The sequence below is a fragment of the Carassius gibelio genome, chromosome A16 (genome assembly GCF_023724105.1).
Source record: "Carassius gibelio isolate Cgi1373 ecotype wild population from Czech Republic chromosome A16, carGib1.2-hapl.c, whole genome shotgun sequence".
Classification (NCBI taxonomy): domain Eukaryota; kingdom Metazoa; phylum Chordata; class Actinopteri; order Cypriniformes; family Cyprinidae; genus Carassius; species Carassius gibelio.
The window spans coordinates 9,275,750-9,301,177 of record NC_068386.1 but is presented as its reverse complement, the minus strand read 5'-3'; positions in this window follow the sequence as shown (position 1 = coordinate 9,301,177).

Below are 25,428 nucleotides of genomic sequence, written 5' to 3'. Positions count from 1 at the left end.
ACATTTTATGCGGGTTAACATAATGCTGTTAGCCTCTGTTGATAGATGTGCATACTATAGTACAACAATTCAAAAGTAGCCATGTATTGTATCAAAATACATTTAACTGCAAACAAGATATGTGTTGTTTGCAAACTGACAACATTTTATTATTATATAGTAGATGTTTTGTCAGTTTACAAAAAGGTGAGGATGAAGAACAGATCCCTGGGGAACACCTCTTGTAAGAAGGGCTGGAGGGATCGTGTTATTGAAAAAAACTACTACCACTTTCAGTAAGAGGTGAACCAGAAGTGAACTGTGTCAGTGATGCAAATTGCTTAAGGAAATTACTGCAGACAGTATCACATGCAAAGCCATTCATGGTTGACTGTTCAAATTGAGAAGATTGAAACAACAGAAAGGAAGAGGTCATTAACTACCTGTGGGGAACTGTCTCAGTGCTATGTCGAGGATGATATCCAGACTGGAAAGGCTTTTTTGAAACCTGCTGGAACTGAAGCTGACAGGGGAAAATAATCTCTCCAACACATTTTCTTCAAAAGGGAGATGTAAGATACATGTAATTATTTAAATCTGCAGGATCACTTCAAGTTTGGGATGACAACACCAGTTATATCTCACAAAAAAAGGGAGGATCGATACAGAATGAGTGTGGGATGATGTTCTCTAGATACTGTACTAGATTAAAGAAGACAATAGAGGACAGACTAAAAGTGAAACTTAAAGTACAAAAACTCAGTACAGAGAATTAATAATATTAAAGTATTCTAGATTTAAAGATCACAAAGGTTTGGTTCCAGAAGTAATATTCTCTTAGTTTTCTCATTGGATAAAATGATTTATTGCAAAGGACATTTGAACCAAACCAATCAGGAGCTGCAAGATCGTTGGATTAATCTTAGTGCTAGTTAGTAATTGAAATGCCTATGGAAAAATAATATAAAAACAATACTACCACCAAACAGTTAGTGGTCATTGTTGTGCTATATTGCTAGTTGATATTGACAGCAGAAAATGTGTAGTTTAGGGCAGTTGATATCACAAATATCCACACATAAATCTTTTTTTTTTTTTGTATACTTTTATTACTTAAATGTTTATATTTGAAAAAAAAAAAAATTGGTGTTCGTATCCAAAATCACAGTGAACATTAAAAGTAGAAATTGCAAAAAAATAATAATAAATAATAAGACATCACTGATGTTTGGAGGCTGTAAACATACATTTTAAACTAAAATAATATCACTGATGTAATTCATGCCCAGAGAACCAGGAGAAAAATCTAGCCATGAGAAAGTATGTGATCTCATCTCACTATATCCTCAAGTGACATCTAAAAGCTTTGTATATTAAGTGCTGAAATATCCATAACAATTAGCCTGTCCGGTGAAGCCAAATGCTCTCTCAAAATACAAGATGATTTATTGTATACGCTGATAGTTCCCATGATAAGTAATGAAGCACTGTGGGAAACAATAGCTTGTTTCTTGTGTTTTGATAAAGCAATTTGTGATTGTGGTTCTTCTATGCCTTAAGTCTCATAACATATTTTTAACAGAGTATTTTAAGAAGAGATGCAGTACTTGTTCATGTGCCTGTTTGTTATTATCAAGGTGTATTTTCGAACACATGCCAGGCAGTGATTATTTAACCAGTATAGCAAACTAGCATCATGCTAAATTTGGCCATAAAATGAGTATGTGTGTGTGGTGGGGGGGGGGGGGGGGCGGTAATGGGGGTAATGGAACTTAAACGCTCATTGAAACTGGGACTCAACAGAAAGTTGCTCTATAAAGCACAGATCATGCAGACAGCATCCACATTATGCTATACTTGACAACAATTAAAAAAATATATATTTTAGCCAATATTTCAGACAGCCAAATTAAGCATAGTTTGAACAAGGTCAGCATGTTACTATAATGAATTTCCAAGAAGTGCATTTCATCCTGTTTACCTGAATGACTTTCATGAAATCTGTGGATGAATCTGTGGATGACCTGAGAAATCAAGGTCTTTGTTGCAAGTAAAGTAGTCAGCTTGTTCTTCAGGCAAACACAACAGAAAACAGGGTATAAGATGGCTAAATAAGGTCAACATCCTATCTGGGAGCTAAAAAGATTCACAGTCAGTGAGAATCCTTATGACTCACGTTGATTGCACATTTCAGCTAAATTCTTCCATGTGTCTCAACAATGAGGGAGAGAAACATAATTGTTACAGTCATTAATGATGTCAGAGCTGATTTCCCATTACTCACAAAACAGCTGCAGTTTACACTGTGACAGAGTCCTATAGTTATCTAGACAAGCTTTCAGGATTAGGTCAGCTTGGTTGGTTGCACTGTGTGAGTATTCCTAATTAACCTTTTAAAAGTCAATTACTGGACTGTTGTCTGATATCATTTAAGGTCAAGATGACAAAATATGTAATCTGGTTACAACTGACCTGAACATTTGCTGATTTTACTGGCACTAATACGTTCACAGCTGTTTGATTTTAAGAAGCTGGGGAAGGGACATATAGGCCCTAACACTTACAAAAGAAGTACCATGATATAAATGTTTTTCTTAATTCTGACAGTATTTGGTGATATAAATTGTCCTTACAACATATTAAAACTGATGTTACAGATTCTGCTCACTTGAACTCTATAGTAATTAATATATTGGTATAATTTAAGGTCTAAAGTTGATAAATGCCAGGTCAATAGTTTTAGTTATAAGTTACATATTTTAGGCTTTTTTATTTATTTATTGTTTTGATTTGGGATTTTAAACAAAACTGGTTATATAGAGGTTTTTGGCTCTTTTCAGCTGGACAGGCAAGGATTCATGAATTAACACATATTTATCCCTCACAGCTTGTTTTCATTACCATCGTAAAACAAGGGCATCTGACTAGGTTACATGCAGTGCTGCAATTTTGTCTGCTTAACATAAATCAATGACAAACTTAAACTTCATCGCTTCTTAAAAAGTCTCAACACAGCAAGTCTCAACACATCATCTGCATTTAGTCATCAGTCTGTGTACGAAGGCAGAGAAAGTGATCCTTCCCATCTAGAAGTTGAACAATTTGAGGTAGAAACAGTAGAATTCACTACTGAGTTGATTCTTTGCTTCCCATTCATGTATAAACATCATATCTGGACAGTTGAGATCTCTAGAAAATATGAAATATTTATAATGTAGAGGTTGGTGTGTTTAAGAAATGGAGTGAGAAGAGGAGGAGGAAAAAGGACTTGTGAAAGGAAAAAAAGGGATGACCTTTCACTGTTGCCGCTGTGAAACGTGGCACTAGGCATGTGCAGCGGAGGAGCCGTGTAAAACCAGGCAGTGCATTCCTAGGGTTTACTCATAATCCCAGAGAAGCTCTCCACAGATCTCCATCAGGGTTCAGTTTAATGTGGGTGTCCACTTGGCGCAGTGCTTGGTGTTGATTAAGCCACAGACACATCTGTGCAGTCAACATTTGGAGACAAAGATGCTTAATTGAGTTGCTTAATTGTATATGCAAATTGAGCAGCTCACAACATAAAATAATGGACAGAGTTTCTTTTTTAATTACTTTTATGCCACACAATCCGGGTCAAAGGTTTTTCTCAACCCCTGAACCTACCAATACCCCCCCCCCCCCCCATTGTTCTGCTGTGATATTTTTTTACCTATTTTAATATGTATTATATTAAAAAATGAAAGTCACTTAATTTTCACTACTCGTTTATTGAATTATTAAAATCAATGTCAAATCTGCAATCGTGCTGATATTCGGAAAACGGCACTCTTTTGGTCGATTGGTATTGCTTAACCAAGCTATATCATATGTTATAAAATTAAAAACTTTGTTCTGTTGTGCTCATTTGTTTTGATTTCTCCATGACAATCTCTTACACATGCGAGCCTCAACTTGTGAGGCCTTGTTACTGTCAATACATTACAATATTCATTATCATCAATCGTCATTTACTCTGAAAGTAATAAAATGAGAATCATTCCCACCGAAACTGCTCAGTTGCACTTCCCCATTTCTTTCTGACTATGAAATTTACATTCTCTGCTTTAAAATGTACTCCTCCATGCCCCAGCCTGCCGCTGACCAAACATCCAGTGTAATGGCAATTTTGCACCAGCCGGAGGCAAGTACCAAACTGGTTCCACGTGTGAATCACGTAAATAATCATGTTTTGCGACTGCAAATTTTTAAGTTTTTCATTTATGTAAACTCTATTGAAAATAAACTGGTAATATAGCATTTTTCTTCAGAACCGTCTAAAACTTGTAATGCCTGAAGGAATAAAATGAAGTTACATTTAATATTATTTAAGGCCTTAATTTTCGCAAAATCTATTTAATGACTTTTAATGCTTTTCAATGCCCCACGGAAACCCTAATGGACAAACATTATGGTCACATAAAGAAAGATGATTTTGGTTGCAATCTATTCCTGAGGGAAATTAAAAATGGTTGCATGGGATATTTCTCCATCAATATTAATCTATTTCATAAGTACAGTCAATGTATCCAAAATATTTCTGTCAGGGAAGACATCATTAAGTCTGTTTCGGCAAACAGCCAGATGTATTTTTGCTGTAGACATTTTTCAAAAACCTCTTCACTCTCGATTGCTGTCATTACAACAGGCCGAAATGAGAGATGAGAGGATTTGTAGCTCAATGGCTAAATACAAAGTCATCGAAGTCTTTAAATGTCTTTAAGTGACATCCTCAGGCTCAATGTTTAATGGTAAAGGTCTGGAAGTTGCCTCTGTGGTTTGGCTTTCCCCAAAATATATTCTTCCTTCCTTCTCTGTCTTTATCTTTCTCTCTCACTCTGAAGTCAAGACATTTCTTTCCTGTGGATGGATTATGATGGTTTGAATGGTTATCTTACACTCCATTCTTGAAGGAGCCATTTCTGTGGGTGAAAAGGGGCTGTGATGTCTAAATATAACTAACTAAATATATATGTATATTATACAGATTTTGTCAAGCTGCAGTAGTTGAAACTAAACATTTATTTGCATTATCAGACCTTTCCTTTATATATATATATATACACATACATACATACATACACACACATACATCCATATATACACATGCAGACATAAATAGGTAGATAGATGATTACATTATGTGTGTAATCACACAGAGAAAAGATTCACCCCCTTTAATATAATAATATTTTGTTGCTTTGCAGCCTGAAATGAATATGGACATAGTTTTTGTTATAGCCAGCTGTATTTACTCAATGCACCAACACATCAAAAAAATAATAATAATTAAAGCTGCAAGCAGCGATGAACGGGCCCTCGCACCCGGGCTCACCGCCATCGTGTGGTTTTAGTAAAAAGGTGAACGTTGAGAAATATGCATTTAATGTCCTAAATATAAGTTGAATATATCAAAGTATATCCCATATATGTGCCAATCTTACCGTTGCCAGCAGGTGGCGCTATCATTATAATGGAATATTGGCCTTCAGATGTGTTCAGGCCAGGACTCTTATCAAACATGTGAAGTTTGGGGAAGATTGAACATTTTATGCTTGAGTTACAACAACTTCTCTTGCTGTGGCAAGACATCAAATTTTGTCATGGCGCCATGGAAACACACTTTAACAAAAACTCAAGATCTCCAAAAGTTAACATTGCACAGGCCTTTAGATTAGACTGACCACAAAATATATGTTAATCTCAAAAAATGTATAGGAGTAGTTTGTCGCAGCGTAAAACATGTCACTTCCTGTTGCCAATAGGTGGCGCTATGACTATAACTGAATGTGGGCATGTAGATCTGTTAAGGGCAGAAGTTTTATCTAACATGTGAAGTTTGGGGCAGATTGGACATTGTATGTCTGAGTTACAGCAACTTCCTTTTTCATGGCGAAACATCGAAATTTGTCAGGCCGCCATGGACACGCCCTTTAACGAAATCTAAAGATCTTCGCAATTTAACATCGCAAAGGGCTTAAGATTACACTGACCAGGTTTGGTGTTGATCTGAATAAATCTCTAGGAGGAGTTCGTTAAAGTACAACCCCTGAAAATGGCAAAAACAACACCAATTTTGCAGAGAAAATTCTAAATAACCGACTTCCTGTTGGGATTCGGATTTCGTACCAAGAGACTTTTTTGTAGGTATTGGTGTGTTACATGTGTATACCGATTTTTGTACATGTACGTGAAACATAGCTCGAGGCGCACTCTGTTGAAAGTGTATAGGTGGCGCTATCGAGCCATTTTGCCACACCTGATGGAATTTTGGCCTTCAGATGTGTTCAAGCCAGGACTCTTATCACACATGTGCAGTTTGGGGAAGATCGGACATTTTATGCCTGAGTTATAACATCTTTTATTCCCATGGCGAGACATCGAACTTCGTGATGGCGCCATGGACACGCCTTTTAACGAAAACTCAAGATCTTCACATCTTAACATCGCACAGGCCTTTAGGTTAGACTGACCACAAAAAATACATTGATGTCATAAAATTTCTAGGAGTAGTTCTTCGCAGCGTAAAATATGACACTTCCTGTTGCCAATAGGTGGCGCTATGAATATAACTTAATATGGGCATGTCAATCTATTCAGTTTCAGAGTCTTATCAACCATGTGAAGTTTGGGGCAGATTGGACATTGTATGTCTGAGTTATAGCAACTTCATTTTTCATGGCGAATCATCGAAATTCGCCAGGCCGCCACTGACACGCCCTTCAACGAAAACTCAAAATCTTCGCAATTTAACATCGCAAAGTCCTTTAGATTAGGCATACCAAACTTGGTGTTGATCTGAATAAGTCTCTAGGAGGAGTTCGTTAAAATACAACGCATGGAAATGGCAAAAATGACACAAAATTTGCTCATAATATTAAAAATAACCGACTTCCTGTTGGGTTTAGAATTTTGCTCTAAGAGACTTTTTTGTAGGTACTGGAGAGTTACACATGTGTACCGATTTTCATACATGTACGTGAAACATAGCTCGAGGCGCACACCATTGAACGTGTATAGGTGGCGCTGTCGAGCCATTTTGCCACACCCACTTCTGAAACTCATATCAGATGTAAATTTTCGCCAGTTCTGAGGTGTGTGCAAAGTTTCATGACTTTTTGAGTATGTTTAGGCCCTCAAAAATGCGATTCATTTTGGAGAAGTATAATAATAATAATAATTAAAGCTGCAAGCAGCGATGAACGGGCCCTCGCACCCGGGCTCACCGCCATCGTGTGGCTTTAGTAAAAAGGTGAACGTTGAGGAATATGCATTTAATGTCCTAAATATAAGTGGAATATATCAAAGTATATCCCATATATGTGCCAATCTTACCGTTGCCAGCAGGTGGCGCTATCATTATAATGGAATTTTGGCCTTCAGATGTGTTCAGGCCAGGACTCTTATCAAACATGTGAAGTTTGGGGAAGATTGAACATTTTATGCCTGAGTTACAACAACTCTTGCTGTGGCAAGACATCAAATTTTGTTATGGCGCCATGGAAACGCCCTTTAACAAAAACTCAAGATCTCCAAAAGTTAACATTGCACAGGACTTTAGATTAGACTGACCACAAAATATATGTTAATCCCAAAAAAATTATAGGAGTAGTTTGTCGCAGCGTAAAACATGTCACTTCCTGTTGCCAATAGGTGGCGCTATGACTATAACTGAATGCGGGCATGTAGATCTGTTAAGGGCAGAAGTTTTATCTAACATGTGAAGTTTGGGGCAGATTGGACATTGTATGTCTGAGTTACAGCAACTTCCTTTTACATGGCGAAACATCGAAATTTGTCAGGCCGCCATGGACACGCCCTTTAACGAAATTTAAAGATCTTCGCAATTTAACATCGCAAAGGGCTTAAGATTACACTGACCAGGTTTGGTGTTGATCTGAATAAATCTCTAGGAGGAGTTCGTTAAAGTACAACCCCTGAAAATGGCAAAAATAACGCCAATATTGCAGAGAAAATTCTAAATAACCGACTTCCTGTTGGGATTCGGATTTCGTACCAAGAGACTTTTTTGTAGGTATTGGTGTGTTACATGTGTATACCGATTTTTGTACATGTACGTGAAACATAGCTCGAGGCGCACTCTGTTGAAAGTGTATAGGTGGCGCTATCGAGCCATTTTGCCACACCTGATGGAATTTTGGCCTTCAGATGTGTTCAGGCCAGGACTCTTATCACACATGTGAAGTTTGGGGAAGATCGGACATTTTATGCCTGAGTTATAACATCTTTTATTCCCATGGCGAGACATCGAACTTCGTGACGGCGCCATGGACACGCCTTTTAACGAAAACTCAAGATCTTCACAACTTAACATCGCACAGGCCTTTAGATTAGACTGACCACAAAAAAGACATTGATGTCATAAAATTTCTAGGAGTAGTTCATCGCAGTGTAAAATATGTCACTTCCTGTTGCCAATAGGTGGCGCTATGACTATAACTGAATATGGGCATGTCAATCTGTTCAGGCCAGGAGTCTCATCAAACATGTGAAGTTTGGGGCAGATTGGTCATTGTATGTCTGAGTTATAGCAACTTCCTGTTTCATGGCGAATCATCGAAATTCGCCAGGCCGCCAAGGACACGCCCATTAACGAAAACTCAAAAGCTTCGCAATTTAACATCGCAAAGGCCTTCAGATTAGGCATACCAAATTTGGTGTTGATCTGAATGAATCTCTAGGAGGAGTTCGTTAAAATACAACGCATGGAAATGACAAAAATGACACAAAATTTGCTCATAATATTAGTAATAACCGACTTCCTGTTGGGTTTCGGATTTTGCTCCAAGAGACTTTTTTGTAGGTATTGGAGAGTTACATGTGTATACCGATTTTCATACATGTACATGAAACGTAGCTCGAGGCGCACACCGTTGAACGTGTATAGGTGGCGCTGTTGAGCCATTTTGCCACACCCACTTCTGAAACCCATATCAGACGTAAATTTTCGCCAGTTCTGACGTGTGTGCAAAGTTTCATGACTTTTCGAGCATGTTTAGGCCCTCAAAAATGCGATTCATTTTGGAGAAGAAGAATAATAATAATAAATATAGCTGCAAGCAGCGATGGCGGGCTCAAGCCACCAATGCCATCACCACCCCGGTGGCATCAGGTAAACTGTGCCCAGCGGGCACATGCATTCACAATATCCCTCTGGCAGTGAGGTTTTAAAGGATAGAGGGGAGCGTAGAGGGGAGCGTGCATTTGCAGTGGCTGGGCCACGACTCTGGAATACCCTGCCTTTAGAGATCAGACTGGCCCCTTCCTTGTCTATTTTTAAATCTTTGCTAAAAACTTTTTTATTTTCCTTAGTGTACTGACTACTGTGTTATGCTACATTTTGAAATGGGTGGTTTTAAATTTTTTGTCTGGTCTATTTTTATGTATGTGTAATATTCTTGCTCTTATGTTAAAGCACTTTGGTCAGCCAGGAGGCTGTTGTAAATGCGCTATACAAATAAATTGAACTTGAACTTGAACTTGAACTTGATATGGCAGTTAAAGGGTTAATCCAAATCATCTAGACTTTAAAATCACATTCACAGAACAATATATATATATATATATATATATATATATAACTTTAGTAACACTTTACAATAAGATTTCATTTATAAACATTATGTTAACATGAACAATATTTATATAGCATTCATTCATGTCAGTTAATATTCCAAACTTAAACATTAAAACATTGTTTTATTGTGATTTTTTTCCAAGCACATTTTACCAATTCCAAACCATATCAATCTTAATAACTACCATTATTTTTTATTTAATCATTTATGAGTGCTATACAATAGTCCAGGAAAGCTGGAAGAGAAAAACAGGTCAAGAAGAACTGACAAAAGAATTGCAAAAGAATTAGGAATTAATGTGAAGATTAATTTTTAGTCAATTCTGCAAGACAGACTTTCAGGAAAGGAGGTGGAATAAAAATGAGCTCCTAAATCTTAATCCCGGATTCTGGAAGATATATTCCTCAAACCATCAAACAAGAGAAGGTGGTGCTGGTCCTTCACGAGTCAGTCTAATCTGTTCATTAAGCCTATATATAAAGTCTTAATATATAGTATTTCACAATACTTCATGGTATTCTAATTAAATATTTTTTTGGAATCTTAGATCTCTCAGAACCTGACACATTGTAATTCTGAGACTCCAGGAAAGTGCCAGTTCTGTAAAATGTTGGTGCTGGAGACTAAATGCTCACTGATAGTTTCACACCTAATTCACTTAAAACACACACAAACACACACACACAGTGACAGAGGGACAGAGTGACATCAGATGTATGTTTTTTAATTTTCTGTCATCCATATAATGTTGTATAGTCATGAAACTATGCATATTTCCTCAGAATGACTTGTCTTCTATGTGTACATTTTTTTTGAAGTGTTTAGAAGCTGCACTTTTTTTTACTGGTTCCTTTTTTACTATTATTTCAAAAAATCACCACGACAAAACCATTCAAGCTATCCAAAATTCATTCACACCTGTTCTGTAAGATTAATTCTTTAAACAGTGGTAAAAGAGGATGTGGTGCTGAACCTTCAAGAGTCACTTAAAACGTATCTGTCCATAAAGCCTATTAAGAATTATTCTTAATATACAGTTCACAATACTTCAGCTTGTTATTCTAATTAAGTGAGGGTCATTTTATCAGTAAAATTCCTAAAATACATATTATTTTATTTGAAAGATTTCTATAAATTATTTAAATCATACTCGTTTCTCCAATAATTATTTAAAAGTAATCCTATAGCTCCCTCTGGTGGCCATTATAGGTACTAAGAATTGCAAGCTTGATTTATAAGTTATGATAGTTTTAATTTTATGCTGGCTCTTGAAAATGATAAAGCTATGAAACTTACTGTGCTTCCTTCAAATGAGGACTTCTACTTATATAAAAAATTATGAAGAGTTAGAATGAAAAATGTTAAAGATATAGTAAAATAACTATTGTATTTTTTATGTTACTTTAATAAATCTCTATGGCAACACCATTTAAGCTATCCTAAACCCATTCACAATTTAACATCTCAGTATATTGGCATCATGTTGAAAAAGGAGTATGGAGTAGTATGAGGAGGAGTATGAATTCATTTACAGGCTGATTTTATCATAAATCCACAATAAAATTTCTGAGTTCTGTATCAATCTGTGTTGTTGTTGTTTGTTTATTTTTATCTTTTATTTTTCATAGGAAGATAACTGACCCTTTACTCTCCTTTTTAATAAATGTGCTTATAAACCAAGGACAAGCTATTTATAGCTGTATTTATTAACTGCTTACTACTGACTATTAATATTGGGACAAGGCTTTATAAAGCATGAACTGACTATTTACTAATGAGTGCAGTTATTATAAAGTGTTATCAATGAATTTGCTAATGTTAACAAATTAGACATTATTTTACAGTGTTATCAAATCCTTAAATGACTCATAAGCATTTGTGAAAGTTCTACTTGCATTACAGCTTAGTATTGATCTGTGAGCTGAACAGATTTACTGTTACATCTATGAGATTATGTAAATTCAAATAAATATAATGTCACAGGATGTCATAGGTCAGTATCAAATGAGTTTGAAATTATTATTTGCAGCACAAATAAGTTTTTTTTTAGGATTTTTAAAAATCCCTAAAACTGTCAGAAAAAGGTTAAGGCCTAAGCTATTTCTATGTGAGTGGCTAAATTTATTTTTGTTTTTATAATTGTAATACACAAACTATGAAATTATACAAAATGTATAAAAAGGTAAATAAATAAATACGCACACATTAAAAAAGCAGCCAAGTCGAATGAGTTTCCTTTTTTATATAGATTAAAATTGAAGACAGAAGCAAGTGGTAAATGTGGTCACTTTAATATTCAAATCCAGTAGATCCAGTTTATGTTCACGTGGCTGTTTTCGTTTATATTCGCCAAGCTATTATGTATTTTGAAATAATCTTGTCCGTGATGTGTTCGTTCGTACGACGAAAGACAGAATCCTGCAGCTCGAGAGATATATGTTATTCTGCCAGTCGAGCTTTCAAATAGTCTTGCACACTTAAACGGGTCACAAACACCTGCATTTAGCTCTTGTAGTGTTACAATGGGTTTATTGTGTGCATTTGTGGTAATATTTTATTTAAAAAAGCTCTTAAACAAGAATAAATTCGTTTGTTTTGAGCTCGACACTGTAAGCGCTGATCGGAGCGGTGATTTCAGATAGGCAGCCACAAATATTTCATTTTCACACAAACAGTTCAAAAACATCTGAATTTAGCTCTTGGTGTGTTCTAATTGGTTGATTGTGTGATATCGCTGTAATAATTTATTTTTAAAAGCTTTAAAACAGGAATAAATTCGTTTTTTCTGAGCTCTTTACTCCAGACGCTCATGATCACAGCGGTGATTCATCTCTCCTATTTCTCACGTATCTCTGGCCAGAAATAATTTATCCATGAGCCCTGAACCGGTAATAATCAGATATGTTGGTTTAGCTTGTCAGTGTGAATTAAATCTAAGTATTTATTTGTATTTTTAACCGATTTAAAAGTGAAAGTAAAAGTTCGGGAATTGAACCTGTAGGGGCGCAATTTCTCTCAGACAATGGAAGTCTGAAGCACATATACTCAAACAGAGGGACAGAGTGAGATGAGATGTCTGACAGTTTTTTAATTTTCTGTTATCCATACAGTGTTGTAAAGTCGTTAAACTATGCATATTTCCTCAGAATGACTTTTTCATCTGTATGAAAAAATTCTTTGACGTGTTTGGAAGCTGCAATTTAAAAATACAATAATGATTCCCTTTGTAAGGTCATTTAAAAAGATCACCACGGCAAAACCATTCAAGCTATCCAAAATCCATTCACAATTTAAGTTCCTATCAGAAATACTGATGTGTGTTCAGAGTTTTGTGAAATTCTAAGTATGTTATTTGCCTCAAAATCACCTGAGAAGTATTCCAGTTTGACATGTTGCCACGCCAACAATTTTTTAGATATCAATATCCCCCTTGCAGATTTATATCGGCTGTGTTTTAACATTATTCTGATGAAGTTTGAAGCAAATCGAGTAATAATAAGATGCTGAATTCAAATCATTTTGAAAATGACACACTTCCTTCTGCCAGTTGGTGGCGCTATAACTTTGACTCCTAATAGTCACATATATGCGATCGACATCATACAACGAATAATCTGATGAAGTTTGATTAAAATCAGGAAATGTATGTGGACGGTATTAGACACTTCCTGTTTCTCATTTCTCGCCATAATTTCAACGCCTCGCCACGAGCAAACCGTTCGAGATATCAAAAATCCCCTGGCAATTTTTCATCCCCAGTGTCTTGAGATCATGTTGACCGAGTTTGGCCGCAATCGAGAAAAAAACCTATGACAAGTATTTCAAATTCCAGAGCATGCGCTTTTTACATAACTCTAAATAGCTGACTTCCTGATGGGCGGAGCCTATGACATGCAATACGAAAGTTGTTTGGCACGATGAGATCTATATGTGTACTGAGTTTCATATGAATATGTGCAAGTATGTGTGAGCTATACATCAACATTTCTGACTGTGTTCCAGGGGGCGCCGTAGAGCCCCTGTGCCACGCCCGGGTCCCAGCCTCTGCAGGCTCCTAAAGGCCACAGATTCCAAAGTGTGCGCAAATTTTCAAGAGTTTTTGAGTATGTTAAGGACCCCAAAAGCCCCCACAACTTTGACGAAAAATTTGAATACTAAACCCTAAATAGCCAACTTCCTGTTGGGCGGAGCCTATGATATGCAATACAAAAGTTGTTTGGATTGATGAGATTTATATGTGTACCGAGTTTCATACGTCTACGAGCAAGAATGTATGATATATGGCCCTCCATATTCCAGGGGGCGCTGTAGAGCCCCTGTGCCACGCCCGTGTATCAGTCTCTGCCCGGCCCTAATGGCCGCAGGTTCCAATCTGTGTGCCAATTTTCAAGACTTTTTAAGCACGTTAAGGGCCCCAAAAGCCCCCGAGACGTTGGAAAATAATAATAATAATAATAATAATAATAATAATAATAATAATAATAAAAAATAATCCTAAGGAAAACAATAGGCCTCTCGCCCTTTGGGCTTGAGCCCTAATAATAATAATTAAAGCTGCAAGCAGCGATGAACGGGCCCTCGCACCCGGGCTCACCGGCAGCGAGTGGCTTTAGTTAATAGGTGAACGGTGAGAAATATGCGTTTAAACTCATAAATATAAGTAGAATATATCAATGTTTATTCCATAAATGTGCCAATCTTCCTGTTGCCAGCAGGTGGCGCTATCATTATAATGGAATATTGGCCTTCAGATGTGTTCAGGGCAGGACTTTTATCGAACATGTGAGGTTTGGGGAGGATTGAACATTTTATGCCTGAGTTACAACAACTTCTCTTGCTGTGGCGAGACATCAAAATTGGTCATGGCTCCATGTACACGCCCTTTAACAAAAACTCAAGATCTCCACAAGTTAACATTCCACAGGCCTTTAGATTAGACTGAATACAAAAAATACTTTAATCTCAAAAAAATTCTAGGAGTAGTTTGTCGCAGCGTAAAACATGTCACTTCCTGTTGCCAGCAGGTGGCGCTATGACTATAACTGAAAATGGGCATGTAGATCTGTTAAGGGCAGAAGTCTTATCTAACATGTGAAGTTTGGGGCAGATTGGACATTGTATGTCTGAGTTACAGCAACGTCCTTTTTCATGGCGAAACATCGAAATTTGGCAGGCCGCCATGGACACGCCCTTTAACGAAACCTCAAGATCTTCGCAATTTAACATTACAAAGGCCTTTAGATTACATTGAAGAAGTTTGGTGTTGATCTGAATAAATCTCTAGGAGGAGTTCGTTAAAGTACAACCCCTGAAAATGGCAAAAACAACACCAATTTTGAAGGGAAAATTCTAAATAACCGACTTCCTGTTGGGATCCGGATTTCGTACCAAGAGACTTTTTTGTAGGTATTGGAGTGTAACATGTGTGTACCAATTTTTGTACATGTACGTGAAACATAGCTCGAGGCGCACTCCGTTTAAAGTGTATAGGTGGCGCTATCGAGCCATTCTGCCACACCCGGTGGAATATTGGCCTGCAGATCTGTTCAGGCCAGGACTCTTATCACACATGTGAAGTTTGGGGAAGATCGGACATTTTATGCCTGAGTTATAACATCTTTTATTCCCATGGCGAGACATCGAACTTCGTCGCGGTGCCATGAACAAGCCTTTTAACGAAAATTCAAGATCTTCACAACTGAACATGGCACAGGCCTTTAGATTAGACTGACCACAGAAAAGACATTGATGTCATAAAATTTGTAGGAGTAGTTCGTCACAGTGTAAAATATGTCACTTCCTGTTGCCAATAGGAGGCGCTATGACTATAAGTGAATATGGGCATGTCAATCTGTTCAGATCTAGAGTCTTATCAAACATGTGAAGTTTGACGCAGATTGGACATTGTATGTCTGAGTTATAGTAACTTCATTTTTCATGGCGAATCATCGAAATTCGCCAGGCCGCAACGGACACGCCCTTCAACGAAAACTCTAGATCTTCGCAATTTAACATCGCAAAGGCCTTTAGATCAGGCATACCAAATTTGGTGTTGATCTGAATTAATCTCTAGGAGGAGTTCGTTAAAATACAACGCATGGAAATGGCAAAAATGACAAAAAATTTGCTCATAAAATAAAAAATATCTGACTTCCTGTTGGGTTTAGAATAATGCTCCAAGAGTCTTTTTTGTAGGTCTTGGTGTGTTACATGTGTGTACCGATTTTCATATATGTGCGTGAAACATAGCTCGAGGCGCACACCGCTGAACGTGTATAGGTGGCGCTATTGAGCCATTTTGCCACGCCCACTTCTGAAACCCATATCATACGTAAATTTTCGCCAGTTCGGAGGTGTGTGCAAATTTTCCTGACTTTTTGAGTATGTTTAGGCCTTCAAAAATGCGATTCATTGGGGAGAAGAAAAATAATAATAATAATAATAAACGGAGCAGATACAATAGGGTCCTCACACCTTCGGTGCTCGGGCCCTAATAATAATAATAAACGGAGCAATTCCAAGAGGGTCCTCACACCATCGGTGCTCGGGCCCTAATAATTTAACAGAATCAGTGACTTAGAAAATGGATCCCTCCCAAAAATGACTTGTAAAACTCAGTCAGGTGTAGTTAATCAACCCAATGGCACACTAGTTTGTGATCAGCTGTAGTTTGATGAGCTAAGCACGAAAAGAGCTTTCCTGGAGCGTTGCAGCTCTTGGTAGTGCCACTGATTCAAACAATCCACTATGGGTGGCAAGGCACTGTCAAACGATCTCTGGGTTAAAGTTGTGGACAGGCACAAGTCAGGAGATGGATAAAAAAAAAAATTCAAAGGCTTTATAAATGCCAAGTAGAACAGTGACGTCTGTTATTAAGAAGTGGAAGGTATCTGGTACAACACAGACCCTCCCTGGATCAGGACGTCACTCCAAACTAGATGAAAGAGCAGGAGGAAAAAGAGGCCTACAGAAGTAGTTTCAGGAATTCGTGACAAAGAGAGATCATTGTGCGCACATGACAACACTAGAACTAATTCTACACAAAATGTAGCTTGCATGGGAGGATTGCAAAAAAAAAAAAAAAACTCAAGGCCACATGTAGTCACAAATGAGCTTTGCCAAAACTCCCCCAGAAGATTCTGATGCAGAAGAGACTAAAGTTGAACTATTTGGCCTCAACACAAAATATGTCTGGTGGAAAACCAATACAATCCAAATAACAACATTATTGTGAACTTGGGGTGTATTCGCTTAATTTTTTTTTTGTGTAGAATTGCGACGCAAAAAAAAATTTTTTAGCAGTTAAAAACATTTTTGTAACAAATTAAGGCTACGACATACAAATGTTTACTTGTGTAAGATTGAAACGCAAATGTGAAACCAAAGAGAAGACCATACAAACACCGTAATGCTTCCAAAATTACTCCTAGATTAAGGAATTCAGTCAAAGATTAAAGACAAGGGGTCTGCAATACTTGCCAAAAGCTAGCCTATCCATTAGCTTTCCTATTCGTGTTGTGCTAGATGTAAAATATTTGGTTACCATCTTTGCTTAGTTTAAAATTATTTTTTTTAATTTTTTAAACTAATAATCTGTGCCATAAAGCCAGGTCATTTATGCTAAGTGTCATGTTGACACGATTGATTTAAAAAAAAAAAAAAAAAAAAAACATACTCTGTCTCAAAAATTTCAACAGCAACTATTCTAAGGTAGGAAAGGTAACATTTCTTAACATTTTAACATTTATTAACATTTCTTTTTAGCTGTTAAATTCTATTTTAATTTGTTTAGTATTGCTGTCTCTATTTTAAGGTTACTTCGGTGTGTGCACCCTCAGGTCACGTGAAGCCAACTCTATATATTGAAAACAGAATGGTCCTGTTAATTACTCCATTAAATTAAGCATTTTAAAGTTCAAACGCGTTGGTAGCAGCTAAAATTTAATCAGCATGACAACCTGTCATGAGGCCAAGAGGTGTCCACAATAGAGACGGTGATGTCTAAAAGATTTGACCTCTATCCTAAGTGAGGCAGTTATCACGCATAACGATCAACGTGAGTTTCCTAATTAAACATTACTTACGCTTTCTCAAGTCTCATGAGTCCAATTGACAAGCAGACGGAAAGCATATAATTCTTATTTTCACCCGTAATATATGCTATGATAACCGTATCGAGCATTTTTCAAATCATTTGTAACAGAGTGAATTTCTCCATCAGAACGAATCAAGTTCGTTTTATATGATGCGCCGCCCTCTAGTGGGCAAAGAATAATTCACAATCTAATCTTAGCAGTTCATGAATATTCAAATATGGACATGTATATAAATCGAACGTTCATCACGTTGATTAAATGTTTCAATTAGCATCAATGTTAATAAAGTATTAATCGCAGTCTGAAAAGTTAACTTCCTTGTAAGGTAGCCTATATTGAACGTTTTGTTATCTATGTGGCTTTGAAAATGATAATTATGACACAATGATTGATAATAATATCATTATGATTGTTTATACCAGTCCAGTTAAAGTGGCAAACCTACGTTCGTGGCTAAAAGTTTTTTAAAACATTTTGTGTTTTGCAAAGTTTGCTGCTTTAGCTGTTGTGGTGTTTCTTAAAGCTTAATTGGCCAAAAAAAATAAAAAAAACCAGCTAACATTAATTGACTAATCATAGCAGCACATGTGAGGCCAAGACTTTTGGACAATAGCCTGGTATCAAGAAGGGCAAAGAAGAAGCCCTTCTCTCCAAGAAAAACATTGAGAACAGACTGAAGTTCTGCAGGAAATACAGGGAGTGGACATCAGAAGTCTGGTACAAGTTATTGTCTCTGATTAAACTCCCTTCCAACTGTTTGGGGACATTTGTAAAATCAGTTGTTCTGAGAAAAAAAGATGAACGCTACCATGAGTCCTGTGATGTGCCAACAGTGAAGCATCCTGGGACCATCCATGTGTGGAGTTGCTTTTCAACCAAGGGAGTGGGATCTCTTATAAATCTGCCCCAAAACACTGCCATGAATAAAGAATGGTATCAAAACGTCCTGCAAGAGCAACTTCTTCCAATGATCCATGAGCAATTTGGTGATGATCCGTGCATTTTCCAGCACGATGGAGCACCATGTCACAAATCAAGAGTGATAAAGAGGTGGCTCGAAGATCATTACATTGAACTTTTGGATCTGTGGCCAGGCAACTCCCCGGATCTCAGTCCCATAGAGAACCTGTGGTCCCACAAATTGTGATCAACTCTGAGAACAAATAAGGCAAAAATGGATCACCATCAGTCAGGATTCCAGCATCCCAGAGCGAAACCATTTTCCAATTTTCCAATTTTGCCAATAAAACCATTTTTTTTTTAATCAGTGTACCATGGAAACGTGGAAAATAATCTACAAATACTGAAGCAGCAAACCAATAAAAGACCTATAAAAAAGCTGATAGCGAACAACGCCCTCTGTTGATCAAAATATTTGTTTCTGCATGTTCATTGTTAAATTTATATCATTAATGCATCTTCGTGGTTTGACTGTTATTTTTTATCTCATTCAAGGTGAAAATAAATAAATAAATCTCAATATTAATACAATGATTGGAAACTTGAGATAATTATCGTGCTGCTGATATAGCCTATAGCCAAATTAATTTGTCCTAAATTTTAAATTGTAAAGTTGTACGAACAAAATTTTGACTTTTCTAGGGACCTCAAGTAAATTGGCTGTAAATATAAATTGGGTGCCCTGTTTTCGCAGTTTCCTTAAACAATGCTCCCATGCAAGATGGTATTTGATTTAAGTTCCCCTCGAATTTACATAAATAGTTCATCATCACATTAATTGTGGATATGTTCCAATAAGCTTAACAGTCAGACACTGTCAGCATACTTATTTCACTTCAGAATAGTATGTCTATTTTATTTTATTTTTAGAAATCTTGTTAATCTGGTTGATACTTGGTACATTTTTTATTATTAAGAAGGTAGATTCGTATCGTAAAAATTCTAACCGTATAAACAGGTAAAGCCAAATAAATCTAAATAATTATAATAATTAAACCGCAAAATAATATAAAACTGTGTTCAAGAAACACCCCTAATGCTGAAGTACAACAACCAGGTGGCAGCACCTTCCTATTATTGTCAAAACGTAAGACACTCGTCACAATCAAACGGTAGGCCTACCGTGCGTTTTCCAATGCTTTTTTAAAATGCCTTTATCTGCAATATAGGCTAATGCTAAAAAGTAATGAAGTCGCCTGAAAAAATGTATTTACAACTGGACTTCACATTTTAGGCTAAGCCTAGCCTACTACTTGGATTGGTGGCTTGAAAAACAAAATCTGTTATTACCTGAATTAATGTAAGTTATTTAATTACCTCGTTGATATTAGCTGACCTATGATTGAGCAAACAATTGTACTCTAAACAATTGGGCAATTATTTGTGTTAGGGTCATTTCAATATAATATAGGAAGAATGTAATTATTTTAACAAGAAAAACATGCATCTTTATCGGTCTTAGGTTGATAAATAATAATAGCTAATAATAAAAAAATAAAATAAAGCGACAAGAATAATGCTTTAGCTAATACGAGCAAAAAAGAGAGTGCCTTAACTGTGAATCAAACGCTGCTCCGATGGGTGGAAGCAGATGTTTTGGAGTTCCCAGGCAAGTCAGGCACAGTTCTTGGCTGCAGTGCTCTCATCCTGACACGCACAGGAGTTTTATACGCTGTCTGCACCTGCTGACCGGGGGCTGTTTCTGTTAGTGTGGATGCCCATCATCTCAAAAGCTTGCGCGCGTATGAATCAGCCAGTGATTATAAAACAAAGGTTTCGTCATTATAATGTTTGAATGCTTCCATTTGGAATGTAATGAATTGTGCTGTAGGCTATTTATTCTGTAATATATAGCATGCATGTTTGAGTCTCATAAAACTGGGGTTCCAGCGGGTCAGATATCTCCTGCACTGGCACAACGCCTCACTGGTAGACACCGCAGACACGGTGCCAGCTTATAAATCCCACCACCCACACTCCATCACGCGCTGTTCCAGAGGCACCCCTTAACATCCCATTCTGGCCCCCATTTTCCCTGGCCTCAGATCTCGATCCATACGGGAGAGGTTGTGTTTCAGAGCAGGAGAGAAGAAAACGTGGCGCGGTTTTCTCTATGGGGAATCCCTGAGTTCATGCAAGGAGAGCTGGACTCGGTTATGATTTGAAAGACAGAAATTGGGTAATTGGTAATAACAGTGGGAAAGCACGTGGCTTATATGCAGAGAGTAGGCTATATGACATGCGGGAGACTCGTGGCCTCATTTACCCCGGTGGAGTCCGTGAGCTGAGAGGGAGGAGTTCTGTGACTAAGCACAAATGCTCGTCACACACGAGGTGAAATATTCAGACGAGGGCATATGCATAGTGTTTTTCATGTCTTGAAGTTTTCATTGTACATTATAATGGTTTGTTAATGTACGGAGCCCCTAAAGGGGAAAGGGGGAAAAATTAGATGGGCGTTCTTTCGCAAAACATTAGAGATCTCCACAAGAGAAATTAGCTAGCTCGCGAAATCTTTGTGATTTGACTTGTGCGAAAAAAGTAGGCCGACGTATTTTTGCAAATGAACGCTAAGTAGCTATCTCGAGAGAGTGCAATACATTTGCAAGGGAACGATATCTTGGGAGAAAATTTCCATTTAGCTATGCTATGTACACACCAAAATATTTTTTACATATTATAAGATGTTCAAAATGTGATAGACCACAAACATCATACACAAACAGATTTTCAACCAGAGTCTCGACTGGGAACACAGGAAATCTCTCAAAATTTTGCTAGACATCAGAATAAGCATGCCGCACGAACTGCAAGAAGAATTGCAATGATAGTGTTTGGAATGATTTTCACAGATAAATCACGGAAAAGAAAAAGAAAATAATTTGGGTGAAGTCGTGGAGACGGCGGGAACATGATCTGTACAAGAGTGGGAGGTGAGCAATGGTCATGACTGCTTCCATCTTCCATCATCTTGCTTTCTGATTGGATATTGTTTCGTTGCACGTGATAATGTCCAGAGCGTGCACGCGTTTGTCCAGGATTTCTGATCGTAAATATTAAGTATGTTGAAATTTTACGATTCGCAGGGGCGGCTCCGACGTTCTTCAGATCAGGTTCGGACACTCACCTCACACCAAGGGAAAATCTGATAAAATAATCTGTAGAACCATCAAGATAATCGGGACATAGGATTGTCAGAAGGGTGGAATCAGCCCAATTATCTTTTGGTGTGTACCCAGCACGTTCCTTGTCCGAGAAACATTATATTCCATCGCAAAACTTTAATAAATAATTTGAAGAGGGATTTTAAATGCATTTGCATTTACTCGCAAAACGTTTGTGATAGAAATAATTTAAGTGAAGTGAAAGTGACATTCAGCCAAGTATGGTGACCCATACTCAGAATTTGTGCTCTGCATTTAACCCTTCCGAAGTGCACACACACAGAGCAGTGAACACACATACACACTGTGAACACACACCCGGAGCAGCCATTCATGCTGCGGCGCCCGGGGAGCAGTTGGGGGTTCAATGCCTTGCTCAAGGTGCACCTAAGTCCTGGTATTGAAGGTGGAGAGAGAACTGTACATGCACTCCCCCCACCCACAATTCCTGCCGGCCCGGGACTTGAACTCTAACCATTAGACAAAATTGTGTGAAGTATGAAGGGATTTTTCACCGTAATTAGATTTGCATAGTAGTCATTTCTCTCACACTTTAATGCCCTTTGAATGGGACACTCCTTTTGAACTGGAATCATGGCGGAATATCCTGTGATGCCCTCTTCGCAGGGCACTTAAAAAAAAAAACAAATCGGGGAAGTCGTGGCCTAGTGGTTATAGAGTTTGACTCCTAACCGTAGACTTATGGGTCGAATCTCAGGCCGGCAATATCATGACTTAGGTGCCCTTGAGCAAGGCACTGATCCCCCAACTGCTCCCCAGGTGAGGGTAAGCGAGAGAGGGTGAAAGAGAGGGTGAGCTCCATATCCAATAGCCAGCGCAATAATTTATTGTCATTTACTGTCCACTCTCTAAAGTTCTTCTGCCCTCCCCAGTTTTGCAAAACCCCTCCCTCAGAAAATCTCTAATCACCCTCAAAAGTCAAAGATTTTCACAAAAAGACAAAATTATTTTATCTATTTTATTTTATTTTTAGAAATCTTGTTAATCTGGTTGATACTTGGTACATTTTTTTTATCATTAAGAAGGTAGATTCGTACCATATAAATTCTAACCGTATAAACCGGTAAAGCCAAATAAATATAAATAATTATAATAATTAAACCGCAAAATAATATAAAACTGTGGTCAAGAAACACCCCTAATGCTGAAGTGCACATACCCAGAGCAGTGAACACACACACGGAGCAGTGGGCAGCCATTTATGCTGCGGCGCCTGGGGAGCAGTTGGGGATTCGATGCCTTGCTCAAGGTGCACCTAAGTCCTGGTATTGAAGGTGGAGAGAGAACTGTACGTGCACTCCCCCCACCCACAATTCCTGCCGGCCCGGGACTCGAATATATATATATATATATATATATATATATATATATATATATATATATATATATATATATATATATATATATATATATATATATATATATATATAAATATGTATATACATATGTATATATATATATATATATATATATATATATATATATATATATATATATATATATATTTATATATATATATATATATATATATATATATATATATTACATTTTCTGAAGAGAAATTAGGAAATGCTTGCGATCTGCAAGTGCATCAAAGATGATGCTAAAGTGCATCCCTGTCCTGCTCAAATACAACAGAGATATTATGATTCTCCAAAAACAAAAACTTTATTCATACAAACTTATTTCAGTCAACACTCAATTACTACAAAGTAAGTGCAAAATACTACATCCCAACACACATGACACAATGATGCACTGTCTCTCTCAGTATCTAGTTGACATGAATGTGCATGAACTGTGGTAGTTTATAACTTTTGTGTCCTTGGTTAAAACAAGATGTTCATGCATTGAGTAGTTGGTGCCCTTATGTAATCAATGAAATTGTAGTGTGCGTCATGGCAGACATGGCGCACTGGTGTGTTCATTGCGCAGACTCGTTGGCATGATTGAGAGCAAACGAGAGGTCACTGGCATACAGCAGGATGTGGCAAAGTAAAAAACAAACAAACAAACAAAAAAACCTCGTATTTGAGCTAAAATAGCTCATTGTGGCAATTTTTTTTTAAAATAAATAAAAAAGGTTGCAGCTACAATGAGAAAGTAGCTAAATTTGATGATAAAATCCCCTAAATTGGCAACACTGGCCCTCCCCTCTGTAACGAGAAAGGCTGTTTTGGTTAGAGAGTGCGAGCCTGTTTAAGCTCCTCCCCCTGGAGATGATACATTATTTTTTAAGCCCCTGCCCAGGCACTAACCACCATACATTCTGAACCACAATGGCTATCCTCTTTAAATGTGAATATTGTACCTTCCCGCCCAAAAAACGTCTCCTCTATTGTCGAGACTCACGCTGCCTTCACATTGGCAGTTGAAATCCGCCCCGTAATACGCAATACTCCCCCAGTGAACTTCGTACTACACCGCTGAAAAGCATCGGAAAGCTTCGGAAGCGAGTGGAACAAAAATGGCAGAGAGATTAAAATGATTGATATTGTCTGTATCTGAATGTGCATGTCAGGTCAGCTAAATGTGATATAGTGGTATATAGGGCTGCAACAACCCTGCACTTGAGCGAGAGAGACCAAGTTTGTCTGAGAGCGGGGAACACGATATTTAATTATTAATTGTAATTGTATTAACTGCCCTTATAATGTTAGAAAATCATGAAAATAAAAAAATGACATGACAACTTATCGTTATAAAGTCATTATTTATTTTATTAAAAGTTATGAATTCAGGTTTGTTTATCAGTACCCTAGCAACGCCAACATCCGCTGGAATTTTCGGAAAGGAACCATCTGTAGCCTTTCGCAAGAGTTCGGACGGTTCCTATCACCAGTGAAACACCGCTATAATTTTATATTTTGTTTATTTTTTCATGTTTATTGTGATTTCTATACTCAACTGTTGTTTATTTGAGCAAGATTGAATCTTTCTAAGAGTTTCTTGATTATATTTTATCTTATTCGCAGAATGCTTTTGTATGTCACTTCCTGCTTTGTCATTCACATGAAGAGATGGAACGATGTAATTAATCATCGCAAAATTAAAAGGAGTTTGTCTCTATAATTGTAAATCATCTGATCAAGAATCTTCAAGATATAATCCTCTCTTAGCACACAAGCAGGCAAAAGTGGTATGTGGATGTATTTTCTGTTTATTTATGAGTTTAATGTGACGTGTGTTTTACATTTAACTGAATGTGTGACTGGTGTTTGTTGTATATTTTGTCCTTTTTACTCAGTTCTACGGTGTTGATGTTGCTGTCTATGTTTGGCGTCTATGTCGATGAGTGCATTGAACATCTGTGAAAAAAGGAACCTCAGCCTTCGCATTGTGACTAAGGGCGTACAGGTACTGAAAGACTAAAAACACCTGGTAATAGTATGTGTCCACTTAAAATGCTCTTCACAAATAAATATATATATATGTGTGTGTGTGTGTGTGTGTGTGTGTGTGTGTGTGTGTGTGTGTGTGTGTGTGTCTGTGTGTGTATGTAAGACTCCTTAAAAAAAATGAAATTGTCTTCTTTCAATGAGATGCAGTCTAGCTGTCACACTTTTTACTTCAGAGAATATTTCTGAGTGT